The sequence below is a fragment of the Vicugna pacos genome, chromosome 3, assembly GCF_048564905.1.
Source record: "Vicugna pacos chromosome 3, VicPac4, whole genome shotgun sequence".
Taxonomy (NCBI): Eukaryota; Metazoa; Chordata; class Mammalia; order Artiodactyla; family Camelidae; genus Vicugna; species Vicugna pacos.
Genome location: NC_132989.1, coordinates 20,831,146 through 20,852,470, shown reverse-complemented (window position 1 = coordinate 20,852,470; position 21,325 = coordinate 20,831,146). Strand labels below are relative to the sequence as shown.

General features: G+C 45.8%; 1 protein-coding gene across 3 annotated transcripts in view; it reads right to left on the bottom strand.

Annotated features, from left to right (window-relative positions):
- Window positions 1–21,325, bottom strand: part of FGF1 (fibroblast growth factor 1) — a 92,076-nt gene that overhangs the window by 22,406 nt on the left and 48,345 nt on the right. The window contains exon 1 of one of the 3 annotated variants that reach the window (XM_072955840.1): window positions 227–295. The exons of the other annotated variants lie outside the window; for them this stretch is intronic. The gene's annotated coding sequence lies outside the window, so the exon portion shown is untranslated. Of the gene's footprint in view, window positions 1–226; window positions 296–21,325 lie in introns of those variants that run through there. 3 annotated transcript variants of the gene reach the window in all.

Here is a 21,325-nt window from a genome sequence, read left to right as displayed (position 1 = left end):
TTTTGACAAATCCACAATGATGGTGGGAGATTCTGTCACAAATGGTAGAGCAAACAGATGAAAATATTAAGGATGTGGAAGATTGAAATACACAACTAGCAGGCTCAATGGAATGAACAATTTAAGAGAACCCTGCACCCAACATCTAGCAAACACCATTCTTCTCAAGGACACAGGGCGCGTTGACAAAAATTGACCATGTCCTAGACCCTAAGGCAAGACTCACCATAAACAGAACTCATTTTGTTGAGACTATTCTTTGGGCAGAGTAGAAGTCACGCCCGCCCGTCCCACTGGTGACAAAGCCTTCTCAACTCTACCTCTTTAACATCTCCCAGCATCACCCAGTCTTCTCTGTTCCCATTGTGCTGCATTAATGCAGATGTGACACCTTCTCTCACCTGGGCTGCTGGGGCAGGCGGCAGTGGTCTCTCTTCTCCAGCACTGCTTCCTTCCAGTCCACTTTCCACCCTGCTGCCAGTGACCTTTCTAACATGTGAAAATGAGCCTCCCTCTCCTGCTGAAGATCTTTGGCTGTGTCAGTGGGTTCCCCGCTGCTGTCAGGATAAAGCCCAGACCCCACCATGACCTATGAGGCTTTCCTCATCTGGTCCCCACCTGACCTTGTTGCCTTTTCTCTTATTGGCCTGTTCTTCTTGGAGCCCCCCACCCCCTCACACTCATCCAGCCGTGTTCTCTCTCTCCCCCTTCCTCCAGCCTTCCACCTTGGCCTGGCTAAGTCGTACTCATCCTTCAAAAATTCATCTCAGATAGTCCCTCCTCCAGAAAGCCTATTTGGACACATCCCCAGCCCTAACCTCCCTACACTTCCTTCATTCCACACACAGCACTTTAGACAAGCTGATTCCCTAATGCTCCCGTAGCAGCATCTCATTTACTCTGTCACAGCACTGGGTGTCCTTGCCATGCAGATTCCCTGCTTAAACCCGGCAGTGTTTTTCCATTGCTCTGAGATAAAGCCTAAAGCCAGCTGTAACAAGGCCTGCAGGGCGCTGTGAGGACCAGCCCCAGCCTCTTTCCCTGCCTCATCTCCCATCACGCTCGCTCTCCAAACTAGCCTTCCACTTCCTTGAAACCTTGCATTCTCATCCACCTTGGGACCTTGACCTACACTGTTCCCTCTCTCTGGAGCACAGATCCTCTCCTCCTCCTCTCTACCCCACTCACCTGGTTAACTCCTACTTGTTGTCCAAGTTTTAGTTAAGTGGTCAATTCCTCAAGGAAGCCTAGCCTGACTTCCCTGAACTGGGTCAGGTTCCTCTGGTTCTCACGGGACCATTTAACACTTCCTTAGAGCTCTTACTTCAGTTTTTAATTAACTTTTATTCTGTTGATTATTAATGTCTCTCTCCATGGCTGAACTGTCAGCTGCATGATAGTACAGACCAGTCTGCCTTGCCCGCCATGGTATCCCAGTGCCTGGCATCAGATGAGCATTTGATAAGTATTTGTTGGATGAGTGAGTGAATATAATTTAACTATGTTTGCTTGCCTGTCTCCTGTAATAGTCTCTGAGACCCTGGGACAGAAACTATTCCTCTTCTTTTTACACCCAACACTCACCAAATGGTGAGTGTACATTTGTTGATTGGATACCAACAGGCCAGTCCCCTCTCAGGAGCCTCTCGTGGAAACATATTATCAGGACAGATAATTAGAACGTCGTGTCCTACAGGTATTAACAGAGAAGCTAAGCCAAGAGCCTACATGTATTTTACTTGGGTTCATTGTACTACTGTGGGTTAAAATGAGGCCCAAAGCTGGTTCCCATTGTGTGGAAGATACTTCCTCACTGCTTCCAGAGAAATATTAAGGAAATTAAGGATCTAAAGAAAGGAAACAGACCCTTTGGTCTCAAGTCAGACTTCCTTATCTGACCAAGAAAAGTATGTAGAGTCCGGAAAAAAGTTCTAGGTATTATTATTTCTGCCAGGGAGCGTCAGGTTGGCAGGGACCTGCATCATGCCCTCTGGTGAAGGAACGATTACCTGGAGAGAAGGAGACAGTGTGTTCTCCCCCCTGTCTTTTTTCCTGCCCCACCCTCAGTGGTCTGCAGCAGGTCGGGGTAGGACTGGAGCCGTGGCTGGCTGGCCTGGGGTAGCACCTCATCATACTGCTCCTAGGCCAGTTCTGTTCCAGGAGCTGAAACCTCATCTTCCCAAGTTACCGGTAAACTATGGATGTGGCCACGGGACGGGCTTGACAGTGGTGTGCAGGAGATGGCTCCTGTAAGTTTGTGAAAGCCAGTTATTAAACATTTAGGAATTTTGCGAGCCAACTGCTGAACCATTACTAGCTTGAAACTGACCCTGGTGAGAGCATTTACACCCCAGAAATTGACAGATGCTCCAAGTCAAGGCTTTTTTCTCTCTTTCCATTATTTTTCCCCGTCTCTCCTCCCCTCTTTTCTCCTTCCCTCCTACTTTCCTCCATCTGTTCTTCTTTTCCTTCCTTCTTCCCTTTCCCTGCCTGCCAAACTCAGGTTGGAGTCCTGGCTGGACACTCACGATCAAATTACTCAGTGTCCCAAAGCCTCATCTCCAGAATGGGGCCCCGTAACAGTAGCTCCTGCACAGAGTTGCTCTGAGTGTTACACGATAAGGCACACAACGTGCTGACCCCAGCACTTGTAAGCTTGTAACATCCAGTAGATGTTAGCTTGATTATCAGCCTCCATGTATCTTATGGTTTAGTTTTGCCAGTCATCTCTGCTATTGATTTAGGATTGAACAAACTTGATTTTTAACATTTAGTGGTATTTTTGCAATATTTGATAAATACCATTCTCTATGTGATAGGGTAGAGTTTTTCCTCATCCCTGACGTGCAGTGAGGCTCCCTTCTTATTTGCTTATGTACTGAGTATGATACACTAATGACAAGTTCTCAGTATATTTCATGGATGTGTGTGTGTTACTGTCCAGGACGACAGAGAACCTATGGATTCAATGGTCTTCCTCTCCTGTTCTTTAATTTAGGATCCTACTAATCCTTAAGGATCCCCATGTCACTGAGAATAAACTATCCCCTGGCTTCCAGAATCTGATGTTACATGAGGGAGATCAAGATGTCATGTTCTGGATGCCAGCAGCTTCCACTTAGCACTTGCAGGGGGAAGAATACTGCAGAGGTCTTGGAGATTTAAAAAAGAAAAGAAGGAAAAAATAAAACGGAAAGAAAAAGAAAGGCCTGAAAGTCCTAATCCATGATTCTAAAATACAGAAGACTCTGAAAACCAGAAGTTGTTTCATAACTCAGATTGTGGCAAAACCTGACCCAGACTGTCCTGAGACTATTTAAAGCCTTTATTTATCCCACTTTTTGTTAATATTTATATCATCTGGTCCAGAGCTACTAGCATGTTTGATTATACAGTACTGTGCCAGACGCCACTGGACCTGTTCCGTATTATACAATATATACACCGTACTACCTTGCTAAAATCCCCCAGATTCTGGATTCTGAACAGGTCTAACCCCAAGGCTTTTCAAATAAGGGATTCTAGATCTGTAGGAGAAATCACTGTGTCTGCTTTTAAGGAATTTACAGTCTACTCATACCAGACTCATCAAGCCTGCTCCAGGTAAGAGGGGCAGAGATGCTTAGACCAGGTGTAGCTGGCAGGAAGTGGGGCTGTTCATCTATTCAGGCTGTGTCCCTGGCACCCCATCCTAGCCTTAGCTTTCATGCTCTTTGATGAAGAGTAGAAAATACGAACAGACGTGTTCATTCCCAAGGATCTCCTCCAATATCCTTTATTCCTTCCTTTGATTCTGGATCTGCAGTTCTCTGTGGTCTGGCCTGTCTACCCCCAAAACGCTTCCCCCATAGAGCATCATTCACTTGGAGCTCAGGAATTCTTTTAAGTGCTTAGAGACAGCAGCCTCCACTCAGAGAGGAAAAACAGAGTGCTCTCTGGCGCAGCGGTGTGCTCTGCATGCCCCAGTTCTGTCTGAACTTTAATGGTCCACCCCGGGCCAGAGCATCCTGCAGACATTCCGCTGTCCTGAAGACCTGCACACATCTTCAACGGAAATATCCTTTCTGCAGACTGATGCTTTAAAGCCCCGGGGCTTCGAGCCAGATACAAAGTGATTCTGCAGGGGCTCTGGCAGTCCTCGCCCCCTTCCTCTAGCCTTCTCTTACTGATGTGTCTCCAAAAGTCTTTTGAATTTCTTGTGCAAGTTACAATCTCCAGAACCAGCCCAGCAAGGACATTCCTTTCTTAAAGTTAGCAGACCTTCCGGCTCATAGAAAGAGAGTTTGTTTGCTGAGTCTTTTTTTTTTTTTTTCCTTTTCTTTTCTCCTAACCTAGAAAATTTGGCTTCTCCAAACTCAGTCTTCTGAAGTATGTGTTTGTTATCTGTTTGGAAATGCCGAGGGCTTGCCCTGCCGTGTTTCCCAATAGCCTGCTCTGGACATACCCATAAATAATAAAATGTGTCCATAAATAATGAAACAGTGACCTTTTCTTGAACACTTACTATGTACCAGGTACTGTCTTAAATGCTTTGCATACATTATTTTAATTAATCTCAAAGGAATTCTGTTAGGCAGGCATTGCTTTTTTGTTTATTTATTTTTCTTTATTTTGGAGGCTGGGAGGTAAATCAATAGAGTGACATTTTCTGTGCAATCACCTATGCTAGCCAGTTCAGTGTCCCAGAGTTTAATTAACAGAACAGGGAAGAGGGGAGAGTATAGCTCAGTGGTAGAGCATATGCTTAGCATGCACAAGGTCCTGGGTTCAATCCCTAGTACCTCCATTAAAAGGAATGGAAGGAAGGAAGGGAGGAAGGAAGGAAGGAAGGAGGAAAGGAAATAAACAAAATCAGAACAGGGAAGCTGCCCTCAACTGAACTCAAGGCATTGCTTTTTTAGCCCCCAGTTTGCAGCTGAGGACATCTGAGGCTCAGAGAGCTTAAGTGATTTGTCTAAGGTCACACAGCTACATAAATGTGAAAGCTGAGATCCAAAGGGAGAGTTTTCTGACTCCAGGGTGCATGATTTTAACTGCTGAAGAAATGTGGGGAAGAGAATAAAATGCCCCTTGAACTGAGTGATCCTTAGCTTTTCTACTCATTTCACCCAGCAGCCTCCAGAGCTGGTGAAACCCCAAGGACTGTGTTCTAAAGGAGGTCCTTGTTTTCCTTAAGGAGGTCTTTGCAGGTTTCTCCCTTGACACAGGACTCTCCTGTCCCACAGAGGCACCGTGGTCCACACCAGCACTTTCCTGATTGTTACTGTGATGCCTCCCCAAGGTGACCCAGCGTGGTGAGGTCCGTCTTGGCTTTTGTCACAGCAGAGTCATTGGCCCTTGCTTCTAATAAGCTGCGGTGAGGCCAGGGACCACTGGGCTTCCTTCAGATTGGGTTGGAAAGGCCATGAAAAAGGGAACCTTTTTTCTCAGAGACCTGGCTTTTGGTTTCTGCTGTGTCATCAACTACTTGCATGACCAGAGAGTCGATTAACCTGATCAGGTGTTAAGCGGAAGCTGTTAAGAGGATCTGTCGTGGCACCATGAGGAAAGAGTGGAGCGAGGCCCGGGAAGGGCCTTGCCGGCAATGAGTGCCTTGGAGATGGAAGGGACTGTGGCTGTTTTGGGTAAGAGCCTGTTTTAGTGTGTTGATTATTTACATTTTTTATTGCACATGGGGTTTCACAAAGCATTTTACATGAGTGAGCAAGCACCTTGGGGCTGCCTGTCATAGCGACATTCCGTTAGGTACTTGGTTATCACTCCGTGCTTGCTCTTCCTGCTGTTACACTGGACGGATGAACGCCGGTCCTTTACCTCCAGCCGAGAAGACCGAGACACAGAGAGCCTGAACAGCTTCTCACAGCACATCTGCGGCTTAGCCGGGAATGAAGCCCTCAGTTCTGAGACATCAGTGTATCTGGCGGCCCCTCTGTGCGGCAGCCTCGTTTCCAAGGGCCCCATGCTCACTCAAAAGACTCAAAAGTAAAAAGGACAAAACTCGCATTTCTGCCAGACGGATGATATCCAAGCGCCGCTGGAAGAGGAGCAGCAGCCCTGGCGTGCGGTTTTGTGTTTTAAGGCGCTTGGATATGGAAGAGGAACGTAAACCCCACGGAGCTCGTTTCACATGTCAGAGTCTATTCTGGAACTTGACAGTGGGCCACGGAGGCCCCCCCCACCCCAGGCCCCGAGAGCCACATTCCTGCAGAGGCATCCAGGAGGCGGGCGGGGGAGCAGGGCCCAGCGTTTGCAAAGGGACCCAGCGGGTGTCAGAGCCAAAGGGCAGGAAGAAAGGACCCCCCCAACCCCGGCCCCTGCCCTAGCGCCAGCCTTCTAGGCCCTAGCGTTCGCAGAGCCTGCATCAGGACATAGAAAACTTGTTTCCTTTTGCATTATTTCTCTTCAAGGACATTGGCTATTTTTAGCACTTTCTTTCATTTGCCATCTCTCTTGGATCCCATGTGAAAGATCCAAAAGGGACCAGTTGCCTGTTCGCTCTGTTTCAGTGTGCCTGACGGCTCTCGGGTCCCGTGTCCATGTCACTGGTGTTCCACAGACAGGTCCACACCCGGCCCAGCTGTTGGCAGGAACCAGGTGGGTTTTATGGGAAGGGGATGGAGCCAGAGAACAACCCCACTGAAGGCCCCGGGACGTGATTAGTGTTTCATAAGGGATGAAAGCACTTGGAAGTGAGTTGAAATCTTCTATCCAAGAAGCTAAACTAAGAGATAAATCTGCCCCTGGTATCTAGCATCTCCAGGAAGGTGCACCTTACAGGCAAGACACCGTTTATCAGAAAAATCACAGGGATGGGTAGGTTCTGATAACCATGCCAGTACACTCATATGCCAAACGTAACCCCTCTCAGGAGTTTTCTTTCATTTTGGCAGGGAGCTCAAAGCGTGGTTTGCTTTCATCCCTTCGACTCCTCGGGTTTTTCTCTCCTTGTTTATTTCTTTTTGTCAAAGTGACCTTTCAAAGCCATTAGTATCCTCCACCATCCACTGCTCCTCTCATGTTTTAGAGATTAAAGTGCCCACTATGTTGGGTGGGGTGGTTTGGAAAATGGAACATTTCTACGTGATTGGCCTTTGAAAGCAGATTAGGCAACAAGAAGTAAGGAGAAACGTCAAAGAGAATTCTTACTTCTCTGGGCTGCCGTCTGTTTGCACATAATTCCTCTTGACTTTCAAGGAGCCTACATTCATTCCTTGGCTCCTTGGCGTTGTCAGGTTCAAGGGGCTCCTCTGGAATTTGATAAATCTGGATGTTTAGGTGGGCCCATGGGGTGAGGAGTCAAAAATCAGCGCATTTCCCAGCACAAGGTACTTGTTTACTCATCTAAAATGCTTTGTGATGCTGTATTCCTCAACTCTTCCTGGTGTGAACAACTTTTCTGTGGATCTGTTCATACAGAAAATACATCAATGAATGTGTGTGCCTTTCAGAACTGTCCTCCGAAGGACTAAGTCATGAGGTTGTCACGTTTTCACAGTCTGTAGGGAGTTCAGTTGATTTGGTTTGCAAAAACTCTTAAATCAGCATCTTCGGCAGCATGACTGTTCGGAGCCTCCCTGAGTCTCCTTAGGTGGGGCCCACCCTGTCTTGGGGAGATCCTGTCACTTCTCTGTCCTCTCTCTCAGACCCAGATGTGTTTTCCTGCATAGCATTTATGATCATTTATGATTTTATGTGCTTGCTTCCTTGTTACTGCCTGTCTCACTCAACTCCACAGACGCACACACACACATACACAAAGGTAAGCCCCGTGAGGGCACATACACATACATATATTCGTCTTCATATTCTTTTTCATTACAGGTTACTACAAGATACTGAATATAGTTCCTACTGATCCTTTTTTTTTTAAAGAAACTTGATACTTTGTTCATCATGGACTTTTGCGTTAAATTGGCTCATCTGGTTTGTTTGACTCATAATATTGAGCCAATGATATTATCAGCCCTTCAGTCTGGGCCTGACACATAGTAATTGCTCAATAAATATTTGGAAATGAATGAATTCGAGAAATACATTTTCCAAAAAGTTGTTGGGAAAAGGAATTAAAAAGCCCAACATGCCAAAAACAATCCCTGTGGAAGAAGATGGTATTTAAGGTTCGCTTCCTTTTTCTACGGATCCTTTTAAGTGCGGTGAATAGCATTTGTTAGAGAATGGGGTTTGCCAGAGGTGACATCACTGGGTATCTGGGTGGGACTTTGAAGGACTAGTGAGAGGCTCCTCACTTTTTTCTTCCTCTTGTTTTCCCTTCTATTTATCCACCTTTCCTTCCTTCCTGTTGGTTGAATGCCCATCAAGTATATGCCGGGCGGGGTAAAACTGAGTAATGCTGCCCCCACCTCACTGGATTGTTGTGAGGATTCAATGAGATACTTGTATTTAACAGTTTCTGGCAAAGTACGTGACATATTAAGAGCCTGATGAACGTTAGCCGTTAACATTACCACCAGAAATGCTTATGAAGCAGCTACGAGGCACCTTCTGTCTCAGAGTCTCCATAGTAAGGAGGAAGGATACTATCTAAACCACCAGGGGGCCTGTGATGATTCATGTTACTACCTTTCCTTCCGTAATAGCTATTTTCAGAGCAGAGGGTTACATGGCGGCCTCCTGCTGTACAGGTCGGGAAGGTGAACTAGCCAGTGCAAGAGTGAGGAAATGAACAAAATATCAAAAATTTTTTTTAAAAGACAGGATCAATGACTGAGTTTTTCCTTTTGCCTCAGGCTCCTTATATGGCTTGGCACAGTGCTGTTACTCATCTTTTTTTATAAAAATGTTTATTATTTATTTATTTTAATTGGAGTATAGTCAGTTTACAGTGTGTCAGTTCCTGGTGTACAGCACAATGTCCCAGTCATGCATACACATACATATATTCGTTTTCATATTCTTTTTCATTGTGGGTTACTACAAGATATTGAATATAGTTCCTATTGATCCTTTTTTTTAAAAAGAAACTTGATATTTTGTTCATCATGGACTTTTTTTGCATTAACTTTGATTTTTTAAAAAACATTCCATTACAATATTATTTCTCTTGATTGTTGTGTAAATTTTACACCCGAAGCAAGTGCCTCCCTTGTCCCACACTAGTCCCAGCCTTGTTAGCTAGTCGACCTCTCGGAGCTCTCATGATCAAGCCCTTTGACTCTAGTTAAGGGCTATCATGTTCATATCACCCACTGTCAGTGTCCAGTCCAGTCCACCTCTAGCTCCTGTCTTAACTTCTGAAGTTGCCCCTCTTTTGTTCTTGGCCCCCTGCAGGCATTTCCATACACAGGGTCAGAAGATCTTTTAAAACCTGTATCAGGTGACCACTCCCTGGCTTAAAACCTGTGGCTTTCCATTTCCATGAAGTAAAACCCAAACCCTATGCCTTGACCTGGCCTCCTGTTTCTCCCTCCCTCCGCCCATTACGTTCCACCCACTCCTGTCTTCTTCTCTTAGACCCTTGAGTCCACCCTGGTCGTCTCCACACAGCTGCCTTTGTGCAAATGGTTCCCTTCCCAACACTCTCCATTTTGCAGATGGTGGCTGAAGCTCTGCCTCCCAGAAGCTTTTCCTTGGCCTCCTGATCTCAGTGCTGTCTCCTCTGACTCTGTTACTCACTTTTGTTGCCTCTTGTTCTTTTCCTTGTCAGCACTTCTTATCATTTGTAATTTAATTACATATCCATCTATGGGTTTGCTTGGTTGATGTCTTTCTCCCCCACTGGACTGCACGCTCCTGCAGGACAGAGCTGTGCTGAATCCCCGCCTTCTCCCCCGCCTCTAATCGATGCCTGGCACAGCGGAGTTGCTCAACTGTTTCTTGAGTGAATGAGGGAGGGAAGGGGAGGGAATAAATCAGTCTTCAGCTTGCAAAATCCTAACCTAAGGACTCCGCCACACACTTGGGAACTTTTATGTCCCAATTCTGCTCTCTGTCATCATGAACTTTGCTCTTCTAAAGCAAGTGTTTTTTCCCTAGATTATTTTTATAGAAAAAAGTGAAGCAAATATAGAGATAATTGTTGATTCTCACTCATCAAGTCCCTTCTCCCTATCACCAACATCCTCCTGAGAGCCTGCTGCAGAATTCCTGGGAACCACAGGAAATAAGTCCACTAACCACTTGAAATGCTTGTATAAAGATAGACCGGACTTGACCTTCTTCCTGTGGAGGGGCCTCTTTCCTCTGGGCAAATGTTACAAAGAAATTGTATCTGCTCGTGGGAGCCTCCCTCTCCCATCATCCTTCCAGCAGGACTTTTCTGGACATGCCCGGAATCCTGTTCTGAAGTTGTCCCCTTCTGCCTGGGTCACCACCTGAGCAAACCCCTCATTTACCATCTCCATGCTGTTGTGTTTATGTTAAAATGACAACACAGAGAGAGATGGGAAACAAGGCCTTGTTGGGGGGGGTGTGGTGGCTATTGGGATATTCTAGTGACATTGATATTCCATTAGGGGTGGTTTCCCCCTGCCAGAGGCAAACCCTGCTTTCCTTGGAGGTCAGTACAGGTGTGCCCCTTCATCACTTTGATCGTTGTCCCCTTACCACGTTCCTTACTTTTAAATTTTATTACTGACATGCAGTTTTACTTGAATTTAATTCCTTTATTTAAAGGAAGCTTTATCTGTCTGATATAATTGCAAAAGTGTCCCGTAAAAAGAAGGCAGTGATAAAGACAAGTACTGTGAGAGGACAGGCGACCCCGACTTCTGCTCAGGGGCTGCTTCCTGCCTGCTCAGCTCTTTTGGTTACAGAGAGAGCAGCAGCTCTTTTAGGGGAGATGAGAACAGAACGGCACTAAACCAAAGCTTTCTCCTTGCATAGTGAAAACGCCTGGAGGGGACTTCAAAGGGGGCTCCCCCTCTCCGCAGTGATGCTGAAAGCTGTTTCAGTACCACTCAGGACTTCCCCCTGCATCAACAGGGGCATGTGCCCCATGCTTTGGGAAACAAAGGGTTAATGCTGAAGGTCTGTGGCTTTACTGTATGTCAATTCAACAAATCAACAGAGGATGTCAGTCAGTCCCCTTAGAAATCCTTAAATATGAGGGCGTGATAGAAAAATTAGTTAATGCAGATAACAATAAAATGTTTTAAAAGATTGTCCTTGATCCTGTCAGCCAGAGATAACTTCTGTGAACATTTCCATTCATGGAGGTCTAAGCATTTTACAAAATAGAGTCAGGTATGTGATTCATCTGTATGAATGTCTCAGATTTCCCGAGACCTAAAGACAGCTTTATTATTCTTTGTTACTTTTCTGCGTGGTTTGCCTAATTTCTGTTTTGTTGCTATCGACTTTTATCTTTATTTTTTCTTATTTCTACTTACTTTTAGTTTACTTTGCCTTTTTTTTAAATTTTATTTTACCGAGTTATAGTCAGTTTACTATACTGTGTCAATTTCCAGTGTAGAGCACAATTTTTCAGTTATACATGAACATACATATATTCATTGTCACATTTTCTTTTGCTGTGAGCCACCACAAGATCTTGTATATATTTCTCTGTGCTCTACGGTGCAATCTTGTTTATCTATTCTACATATGCCTGTCAGTATCTACAAATTTCAAACTCCCAGTCTGTCCCTTCCCACCCCCCGTCTACTTTGCCTTTTTATTTTTAGAATTCTTCTCATGCAGAATCTTGGATCATTAATTTTAAGCCTTTTAAAAAAAATTTAGTATGAGCACTTAAAGGTAAAATTTCCCTTTAGTAAGTGTTTGAGTTGCCTCCCCAAATCTTTGTATGCTGTGTTTTACATATCATTCATTTTAAACCATTCCACAATTTCTTCTTTGATTCTTTTTCCTCTGGTGGATGATTTTGATGTGTGTTGTTTAGTTAGAAGTGTATGTAGTTTTCGTAGCTGTTAGGGTTATTGATCTCTCATTATACGTGATTAGAGAATTTATTCTGTATGATTTCAGTTCCATTAAATTGATTCAAACTCAGTCTGAAGAAAGTGGCATCATTGGTATGATTTTTTTCCTCATTAAAAAACCTAAATCTATGTACATCTCCATTTGTAATGGCTGCATAGGATTATAGGATTCCGTTATGCGGACATGCAAAACTGTATTAACTAATCCTCTATCATTGGACATTTAGGTTGGGTACTGTTTGTCACCATTATGGACAGAATTGCTGTGGTCGTCTTTGCCTTCCAGCCGTTATGTCCTTAGGAGGATTTATGGAAATGGAGTTGCTGGGGGAAACCATACGTGTTTTGTTAAGGTTCTTACTCAAACTTTTCAGAAAGTTTTTACCTGTTATGGGCTTAAGTTCCATTTCTACTCCTTGACTTATCTGTACTTCCTTTCTGATTTTGATGTCTGCTCAAGGTAGAGGAGAAATTAATTTGAAAGTTTCTGACCTGCTGACTTTGGTTTCAAAGTCCCCTCCTAAAACAGGACCCTTGCCCCCTTCGCCTAAACTTGCTCCGAGGATGCCCAGCACCATCCGTGAGATTTCACCGCACATGTTCCTGGGCCTGTGTCCCAGCGTGAGGGGTGCCTTTGCAGTAGTGTGGGGAGCAGATGCCCTCAGGCGGCCTTGGAGTTGTCTTCTGTCTCTGACGCTTCAGGCCCCTTCACTCCTTTGCTGCACTGCCCTCATCTCTCACTTCTCACAAGGCAATCCTGACCTCTGTTCAAATCTCACCTCCTCTAATTCATAAATTTACAGTGAATTCCTGCGAAGGGGTACCACACCCTCCACTTAGTAGACGTGGGGCTCTTGTGTGGCACGGAGCACAGCGTACTGAGGGCAATAAATACTTGCTGAAGTAAGAACCCAGCATCTCCCCGACTTGAGGCAAGGCTTGGCACAGCTAAGTTTAAAATGGCAGAGAACTGGGAATTCTTGCTCACTCAGCGTTCCAAATGGTGTCTGTCCTTGTATGTAAAGTAAGGGACCACCCAGGTTCTGGGGAAGACCCCACTGCAGTTCAGACCAGCAGGTGCAACCTCATAGGCAATGAATGGAGGCAGGTCGCTGGTCCTCTCTGAGTCTGTGTCCTCCCCTCAGCAGTGCCTGCTCTTGGGGTTGTTGCAGAGGTCAAACTTGATAAGAACCTGCAAAGTGAATGGCACCGTACCCAGCATGTGATCAGCTCGCCACAAGTGGCATTATTAATGTCTCGTATTTGGGGAATTCACAGCATGATACAGCCTCCCTCTGGGTTGGGGATGTGGCCTCCCGCTCCCATACCCCTCTGCTTGCAGCAGGAACAAATTCTAAGCCTCCCTGACTCCATCCTTCCATGCAGGTGGGAAAATGCCTGCTCTGGTTTGGGGACCTCCCTTTCTTTTTCACGACTCATGAGATTCAGCCGATTGACTAACTAGAAGAAGATAGGGCTCGTCAGGTGTCCCCAGGTTGATCACCCATTGTTTCATAAAGCTATATAATTTGCATCTATTCCTTCGGTTTTTTAATGCTTTTTCCATTAATTGTAATTAGAAAGGTAAGGTTTGGGTATTTTAAGGGTATTGATGCGTGATAACAGTTAAGAAGGGACACTACAGAGGAAGACAAATACACGATATTGCTTATATGTGGAATCGAAAAAATGACACAAATGGGCTTATTTACAAAACAGAAAAGACTCACAGACAGCAAAAACAAACTTACGGTTACCAAATTGGAAAGAGGTGGGTGGGATAAATTAGGAATGTGGGGTTAGCATATACAAACTACTGTATATAAAATAGTTAAACAGGGTCCTACTGTACAGCACAGGGAACTATATTTGATATCATGTAATAACCTATAATGAAAAAGAATATGAAAAAGGATGTATATCTGTATACCTGAATCGGTGTGCTGCACACCAGAAGCTAACAAAACATTGTAAATCAAGTATACTTCGATTAAAAAAAAAAAGATGGGACACTGCACAGTCAGGGAGATCTGGGTTCCAACGTGGATCTGCACTTACTTGCTGGTTGACTTTGGGCAAGTCATTCCGCCCCCCTGTGCCTTGGTTTTCTCATCCATCAAGTGGAGATGATAATGATAATGATAATGATAACAGTAATAATAATAATGCCCTGTAGGGTGTTTGAGGATTAAATGAGAGAATGCGTGGAAAACGCCTAGCGCATTGTAATTGTAAGGTGTCAGTAATTGTGAGTCACTGTCATCACCATGCTTCATTCCATCCTGTCATCACCTTGCCCTTGCACAGCCCTTGCCTCTGGAGTCCACTCAGTCAGTGTCAGCTTAAGTGAATAAAACGAATAGAATTTGTGTTCCCATCCCCCCTTCCACCCTGAAGGTGAGATGAACACTCTTCATGACTCTGCAGATCCGATCTATAGTTTGTAGTATTTTACTCTGAACAAGGTTTCCAAGTTCCTGACTTCCGGGTTTCCAGGAGCAGACCACAGTTTCTGACCTGAGCTGTGCCTTATGTTACTAAACACAGGACGGAATGTTACCGCTGCATCCTGAGCTTTCCTCTTCAGAGTGACGCCTACCTGCGTGGGAATTGGGTGCGGGTCCCTCCCCCAGGGGTCCTGATTCACTGGGCCTGGCTTGGCGTGTGTGCCCAGGCTAAACAGACCTCCCCTAGGGATTCTGATCCATACCAGGGTGTGAAAACCACTGGTCTGGGGGATCCTTTTTTTTTTTCCCCTACATCAAGAGAGAGGGAAGGAATTCAGCCTAGAAGAAGGAGGTCAGCTTGATTATTTTTCTCATTTTAGCAAAGTCACTGAAATATCTCCAAATCTTCTGTCCTTGTTTTCTTTAAAAGCAGTGGCCCAGGGGACATTGCCCATTTTGATATGTTTATTTTTTCCTCTCTTTCCATTACTCATATTTCCTTTACTGAATTATTGTTTGTCCCTGCTGGGGGGAGAAAATAAAACAGAGGGTAAGGTGAAATGAGTGCAGATTCTAGGTCTCTCCTGCCCCATTTCACTGGGCGAGGCTGGGGCGGGAAGGAGGGCTTCCTGTCTCAGCAGTGAGAGGCCCAGGCTGACCAGCAGGCTTACTGACGCATCTCACCTTGATTCGGTTGGCTGATTACGGTAGCGCCTGGTGGAAAGGCCCAGATTTTCCTGAACTGAGCCAGAAGATAGTTCTGAAGAATTAACTGGGGCCTAATCATAATACACAAGCCCACAGGAAGATGAAATCAGGCCTCCCCCAGAGTCAGGAAGGTCACGTGGCTGAGGATTGCAATGCAGTTCTGTTACGTTCCTGTTTCTCTCTGCCTCTTAATTTATTTGGTAAAGTTGTCCCAGCTGTTCAAAGATCTGAGTACTCACTCATTGGCTTGACACATATTTAATGAGCACCTACTATGTGCCAGACTTGAGGAATATAATGGAGAACAAGGCAGATATAATGAAGCCCTCTTGAAGTTCACATGCTAGTGGGGAAGACCCACTGTATAAGGGATTCCCAGAGAACTGAATGTTACAAGAGCGAAGTCCAGGGCACCCTATGAGCCTGATAATAGTTAACTACAGAGGCTGGGAGATGGGAAGACTTCCTGGAGGAAGGGGCATTTATATTCCTAGTGACCAGGGAGGAGAAGGCAGTAGGAAGAGCATGTGCAAAGGTCCTGAGTCCAGAAAGAGCATACTCCACTTGGGGAACTGAAAATAGTCCATGATGGATAAGGCAAGAGGGCTGTGGCTGGGAAGGCTGGCAGGGCCAGATCAGGCAGAGCTCTGCAGGCCTTTATCTACAGGACTGTGGAAAACCACCAAATAATGCAGGCTGCTGTGTGACATAATCAGATTTGCATTTTTAAAATGTCACTCTGGCTGCTGAGTGGAGAACTTTGGAGAAGAGGTAGAAGCAGGGAAACTAGATATACTCGCCAAGGAGGAGATGGCAGGACCTCAGGCGGCATGGGAAATGTGAGTACAGGCCAGATGTGGTGTCCACTCTTAGGGCCACCGTGTCTTGGCTACACAGGCCCAGTGGCCTTCTCTGAGAGAGACGGCAGCATCCAGCCAGGGTGTGGAGCTCAAGTCAGATTTGAAAATCTCACCACCAGGTTAACCAGGAAATATATTTTCCACGTGAGATGGTGCTGCTGTGGAGTGTGGGGCTCGCTGATCTTCTGGAGCAGGCTGGGAAGTGGGGCACTGTGGCATCTCAACAGGTGAGAGAGTGCAGGGCAGCCAGAGGGCCCCGGCTGCCTGACCTGCCAGCTTGGACATTAAGGACTCTTGTCCTGGCCCTTCTCCATCCTGCCCTGACTCACCGGATGACTGGACCAATCGTCTGTCCCTCGGCTGTACGTGTATGACCTCAGGAACTGAATTTCCGAGTCATGCTGCTATACTTGGTAAAAATCTCCAAGGCGGTGTCATCTCTGGGAGGTTTGAGGGCAAGTCAGATGGCCTGGAGGGGACAGAGTGGACCAGCCAGCTCTCGAGATGCCTCTTGGTCTTATGGTTCTCTGGGGTTTGGTGACACCAGAGGAGATGACTAAGGTCACCTTCAGGGCACTTCATTCATTAATCCAGCAGGTGGTTTTTACAGAGTCTACTGTGTTGTCAGCCCCATCCTCAGACGGTGAACAGAGCAGCAGCATCCTACCCCTGTGACCTTATATTCCAGTCATTGCCTGAGGTGTGACCGGTGACCCACGCTGCCTCCGAGCTCCTCTGGTCTAGGACTGAGCGAGAAGGCTCAAGGGTTCCCTGGCATCGAGTCCATCAGTGGCCTCCAAGAAGGGGAAAGTCTTCTGGTTCCAAGCTGGCTGTCACCTCTGAGCCTTACAACCTGCCTCCCTTTGGCCTGCAGCTCTCTGCCGGCATTGCCCACCGCCCACCAACCCCCAGGATTCCTGCTTCTCCCTCAGAAATCCCCTCGGGTGTTCCTCGCACGAGCTTCCTGAGCCCCAGGGCCAGCCCCCCAGTGGTCCCTTGTCCCTCCCTGTTGCACTGCAGCTGCTCACTGCCTGCTCCTCCCACTCGGCTTTGCTCCGTGGATCAGAATCCGTGTCAGCTTTTTATCTCCAGTGTCTTATGCCGACCTGGCACATAATACACTCTTAACAGGATTTGTTGAAAGGAATTAGGGTCGGCGGGGAAGGATGGTCCGGGGCGTGTTGTGTAGTGTGTTGGTTCTCCTGAAAAGTCACCTGCTACACCTAGATGTCCCCTCGTGAACCAAAGCCTGAGAAACTCTACTCACTTGCCAATTGCCATACTGACCCCAAATATGAGTATTTTCAATGGATTAAATCCATCTGGAATTAATCCTATGTATTTTCTAAAGCCACTGATCCCATCTCACGGAAACTAACAAACCAACCAGGGAGATGCAGAGTCTGCAGGAAGAGATGGGGTGGAGTCGTCTGTTGTCGGTCACTAATTCATTCAACAAATATCTCCTAAATCCTGTGATTTACCAGGTACTGAGGACACACAGGCAAACAAGCAAGCAAAGTCCCTCCTTTCGTTGTCTGCTTTTTTCCTATCAGGGGAGATAATAAGTTTTTTAAAAGTGAGTAAGAAAATCTTTCAGTGCCAGTGTCTGTATCTCCCTGTGGAAATCAGATAGCAGGTGGCCGGAGGTGGCGAGGGCACTGGAAGATGGAGAGTGGCTGAGGGTGTCTCTGGGACAGTGACACTGAGCTAAGATCTTTGAGGATGGGCAGGAGTTCAGCAGGTGGGCCCGGAGATGTGTGCAGAGCCACTTGCGTCCTGCTCTGTTTCACCAGCTGGAGGAGACTGTGTGGTCCTCCTGAGCAAGGAGCTAGCAGAAAAGAAACGACAGGATGCTAAACTTTCTCCCAGTCGTTAGCCCAGCATAGGCAAGGGACTCAAGATAATCCACCAGTAACAAGGGAGAGGGCATGAGGGTTGATATAATCTTTGGAAAGGACGGATGCATCTCAGAGGGCCAGTGCTGCCTCCTTCCTGAACCCGTCCTGGTCCTCACCAAGCTGAAATTCATTGTTTCCTCCTGCGGCATCCTGCAGCTTGTTGGCTGGAGCTGTTTGTGGCAGTTACTACCTTCCACCCTGCAATTAGAGTTATTTGCATCCTCCGCTTGGCCTCCCTAGTGAGTTTCACCTCCTCAGGGGCAGGGATTGGATCTTCCGCGCTCCCTTCCCCCACGGACACGCACTCTTGCCTTGTACTCAGTGCATATCTGCGGGCATTTATTAAACTGAATAACTAAAATTTCTGGCTAACACTTTGGGAACATACCTATTTTAAAACGAGTTTAATTTGGGGGATGGGGGTGATAATTTTGGAGCATGGAACTCTTGGTGGGAGACTCACACCCGGATGCTTCTAGTGGAAACCGTTGAATGCTTCAAGGCTTTGCAGTGGGAGTGGCAGGATAATCAAAGAAAACTCAGAGGGGCACAGAAAGGATCCAGGGCAATGAGGACCAACTAGGCATTTTGCTCTTTTGGTCTTGATGGTGTTAAAAAGCCATTGAAATTTGTCTTGTACTTCTTGCAACACTATTCCGTACTCATCGGGTTTGCTCTGAGATTTTGCTGTGGTTGGCTAGTTGGTTGATTTGGGGTTTGGCTGAGGTCTCATGTCTTTTTGTATTTTCTTTGTCATTTCTTTGAGGGGGGTTATTTTCTGTATACACAGAATATATTGTCCTGAATAATCTAGATATACGCGGCTATAACGTATTTTTGTTAATATTAGTATTTTTGAAATTGAATCAGTGCTCGATCTGTAATTCATATCAAATAAAAATTTAGTATCACTACTGAAAATACAGAACTAGTATTACTTGCCACAGAAGGTAATTAGAAGAGTAAATATGATAAAAAATAATCCATGTTGTGAAATGTTAAAAGTAAAACGTATGTAACTAATTAAATCTAGTTTATTTGTACTCTTATTAAAGGCTTCATAGGTATCGTCTATGATTTTGTGTAGCAGTTGGAGTAGCATAAAATTCTCATCTTCACAGATGAAAAATCTGAGATTCTGAGAAATTAAATAGCTCCTAGAGTTAGGAGATGTTTTAATCTAAATCGTTTAGTTTGCAAATGGAATATTGGAGCTAAAACATAGACTAGAAGGTGGGCCTGGAGATGATTAACTTCTAAATTGGATACTTAAGTATTGTCTGTTTACTTTTGTAGCTAAAAATACAACATAATGAAGCATAGGAAAACGAAGCAAAAAACAAGAGGAGAACGGAGCCCTTGAACTGGGAGGAGCGAGGTAGAGCAGCCAGGATGGTGGGAGGGGCCAGCTGACCCTGGGCTTCCTGGGCCACCACATGGCTGCACTTGGCAGTGACATCGCCTCAGTTCAGGACGGGGAATGGTGGTGGCCCTGTAAGAAAAGGGTTACGTGGAGTCAGGGAAGGGAGGAGAGGAACCAGGTGCTTTACTTCCTCTGGGCTGTTGCTTATTAACTAAACTCAAGTCCATTTTCTTTGTCCCCTTGGACTGGGGGTAAAGTACTGGTGGTGGCCTGAGGGGATAGTTCTGTGGGGCCTTTTCGGGGTCAGAAAACTCACAGGCAGTCAGCTTTGTTTACATCAGCAAATCCAGCTGCATGGAGCAAGCTCTTGACCGGCCACTGACTCCCAACACAAAACAGATGTCTGGGCTACACAGAGGGAGCACACAGGGCTTCTCAACTGGTAGGACTTTATCTTGATGAGTTAGGAAAAAGACAGGAGATGGGTGGCACTGGGTGTGCCAAGAGCTGACAACAGCAGCGACCGAATAGACCTGGCTTTGTTCTGGCTTGAGCCACGTGGGCTCCGAGGGTTGATGCTCAGAGTGGGCTGTAGAGGTCAAACTGCATTCCTGCCTGGGAAAGCCAGATGGCTGTGTGTGTTGGACTGTGGGGTTGTGACCTGCCTGTAACTGGGCCATAGAAAGAGATGGGGTCCCCCCGGCCAGAGGAGGGAAAGTGAGCTCAGAACCAGGATTCAGATTGGAGCTCAATCCTGAAAACTACTCCTCTGCTTTCTGTCTGTGTAGCGTTGTTGCGTGTCATTTATACAATAGCTCGTGGAATAAATCCCTCCGGAGAAATAAATGGTTACTTGATTATGCTAATCGTTATGTTAAACATATTCTAGATAATGCTTACCAACTAGAAATAGTAATAAGTAATGAAAACCCAAATCTTCCTAAAAGAACCAGGCACATACACCAGATCCAGTGCACCCCAGGAGGCCCCCACGTCTCCTGCCCACTCATTTGAACAAAGGAGCTTACATTCCATATTATATCCCACTCTGTTTACTGATACTCGTTTAGGAGATTTGCAAAATTGAATACAGTGATACAGTTCTCCCTTGAGGAAAAAGATGAAGTCAAGGCAATAACAATTATTTAAGATCCAAAGAACTATGGTTTTAAAACACGGTACCTATACACATGCATTGGAAAGCGAGACTACAGCTCACACACACACACACACACACACGTATACATACCCCCCAGATTGTGACTACAGCCATCATTAAGTGGGAAGGTTATAGATGATTTTTGTTTTCTTCTTTATATTTTTCCACATTTTACTGTTTTTTCACAAGTAGCATGTATTATTTGTATAGAGACATTTTTATGTTAAACATCCATGAAAAATAATATATATGCCCCTTGCTGCAATCTAGAGGTTAATACTCTGAGTTATCGCTAAAAATTCCTCACTGAAGTCCCTCTGGGAAATAAGGCTTTTTCCACCCTTGGATAAAATTTGGAAATTTCTCAGTAGGGAGCAATAACTAACCTGAAGATTCAAGATGGTACCCATGAGAGAGGTAATGGCTAAGCGAGTAGGCTTCCAGTCTCTTAGTATAGGGGAAAAAATGTTTTCTCTTTCTATGGTGCCCATTTTTCTTCTTCTGCCCCTCACTTCTTTGTGTCTTCTGTCAGCTAACTCTTAGAGTCAAGTAAGTCTACATTCGCATCCCAGCTCCACAATTTGCTAACCACGGGATCTCGGCCAACCCGTTTATAATCTTGGTGCCTCCGTCTGTTCGTCTGTAAACTACCAGGCTTATTAGGAGGATCAGATGAAATAATGCGTGTAAGCGCAGGGTAGCACAGGCAGTAGAGGCTGGCTGTTACCATGATCCCATTGGCTCTCCCAGTCATCTTTTCTAACTGCTTTGCAGAGACCATGTTTCTGCAGTAGCTGGGCTCTGTAATCTCAAGTTCCTGTGGCCTTCCAGCATGGCCCCAGGAACACCAAAAAGAAAAGAGGAAAGCTCAGAACATCGCTCCTACTTACCTGCTGGCAGTGGGCTTGTTCCCCCACAGAGCCTCACGGTCCTTGGCTGAGCAGCAAACTTCCCTCACTCAGGAGACCACTGAGAGCCTGTGGCCCC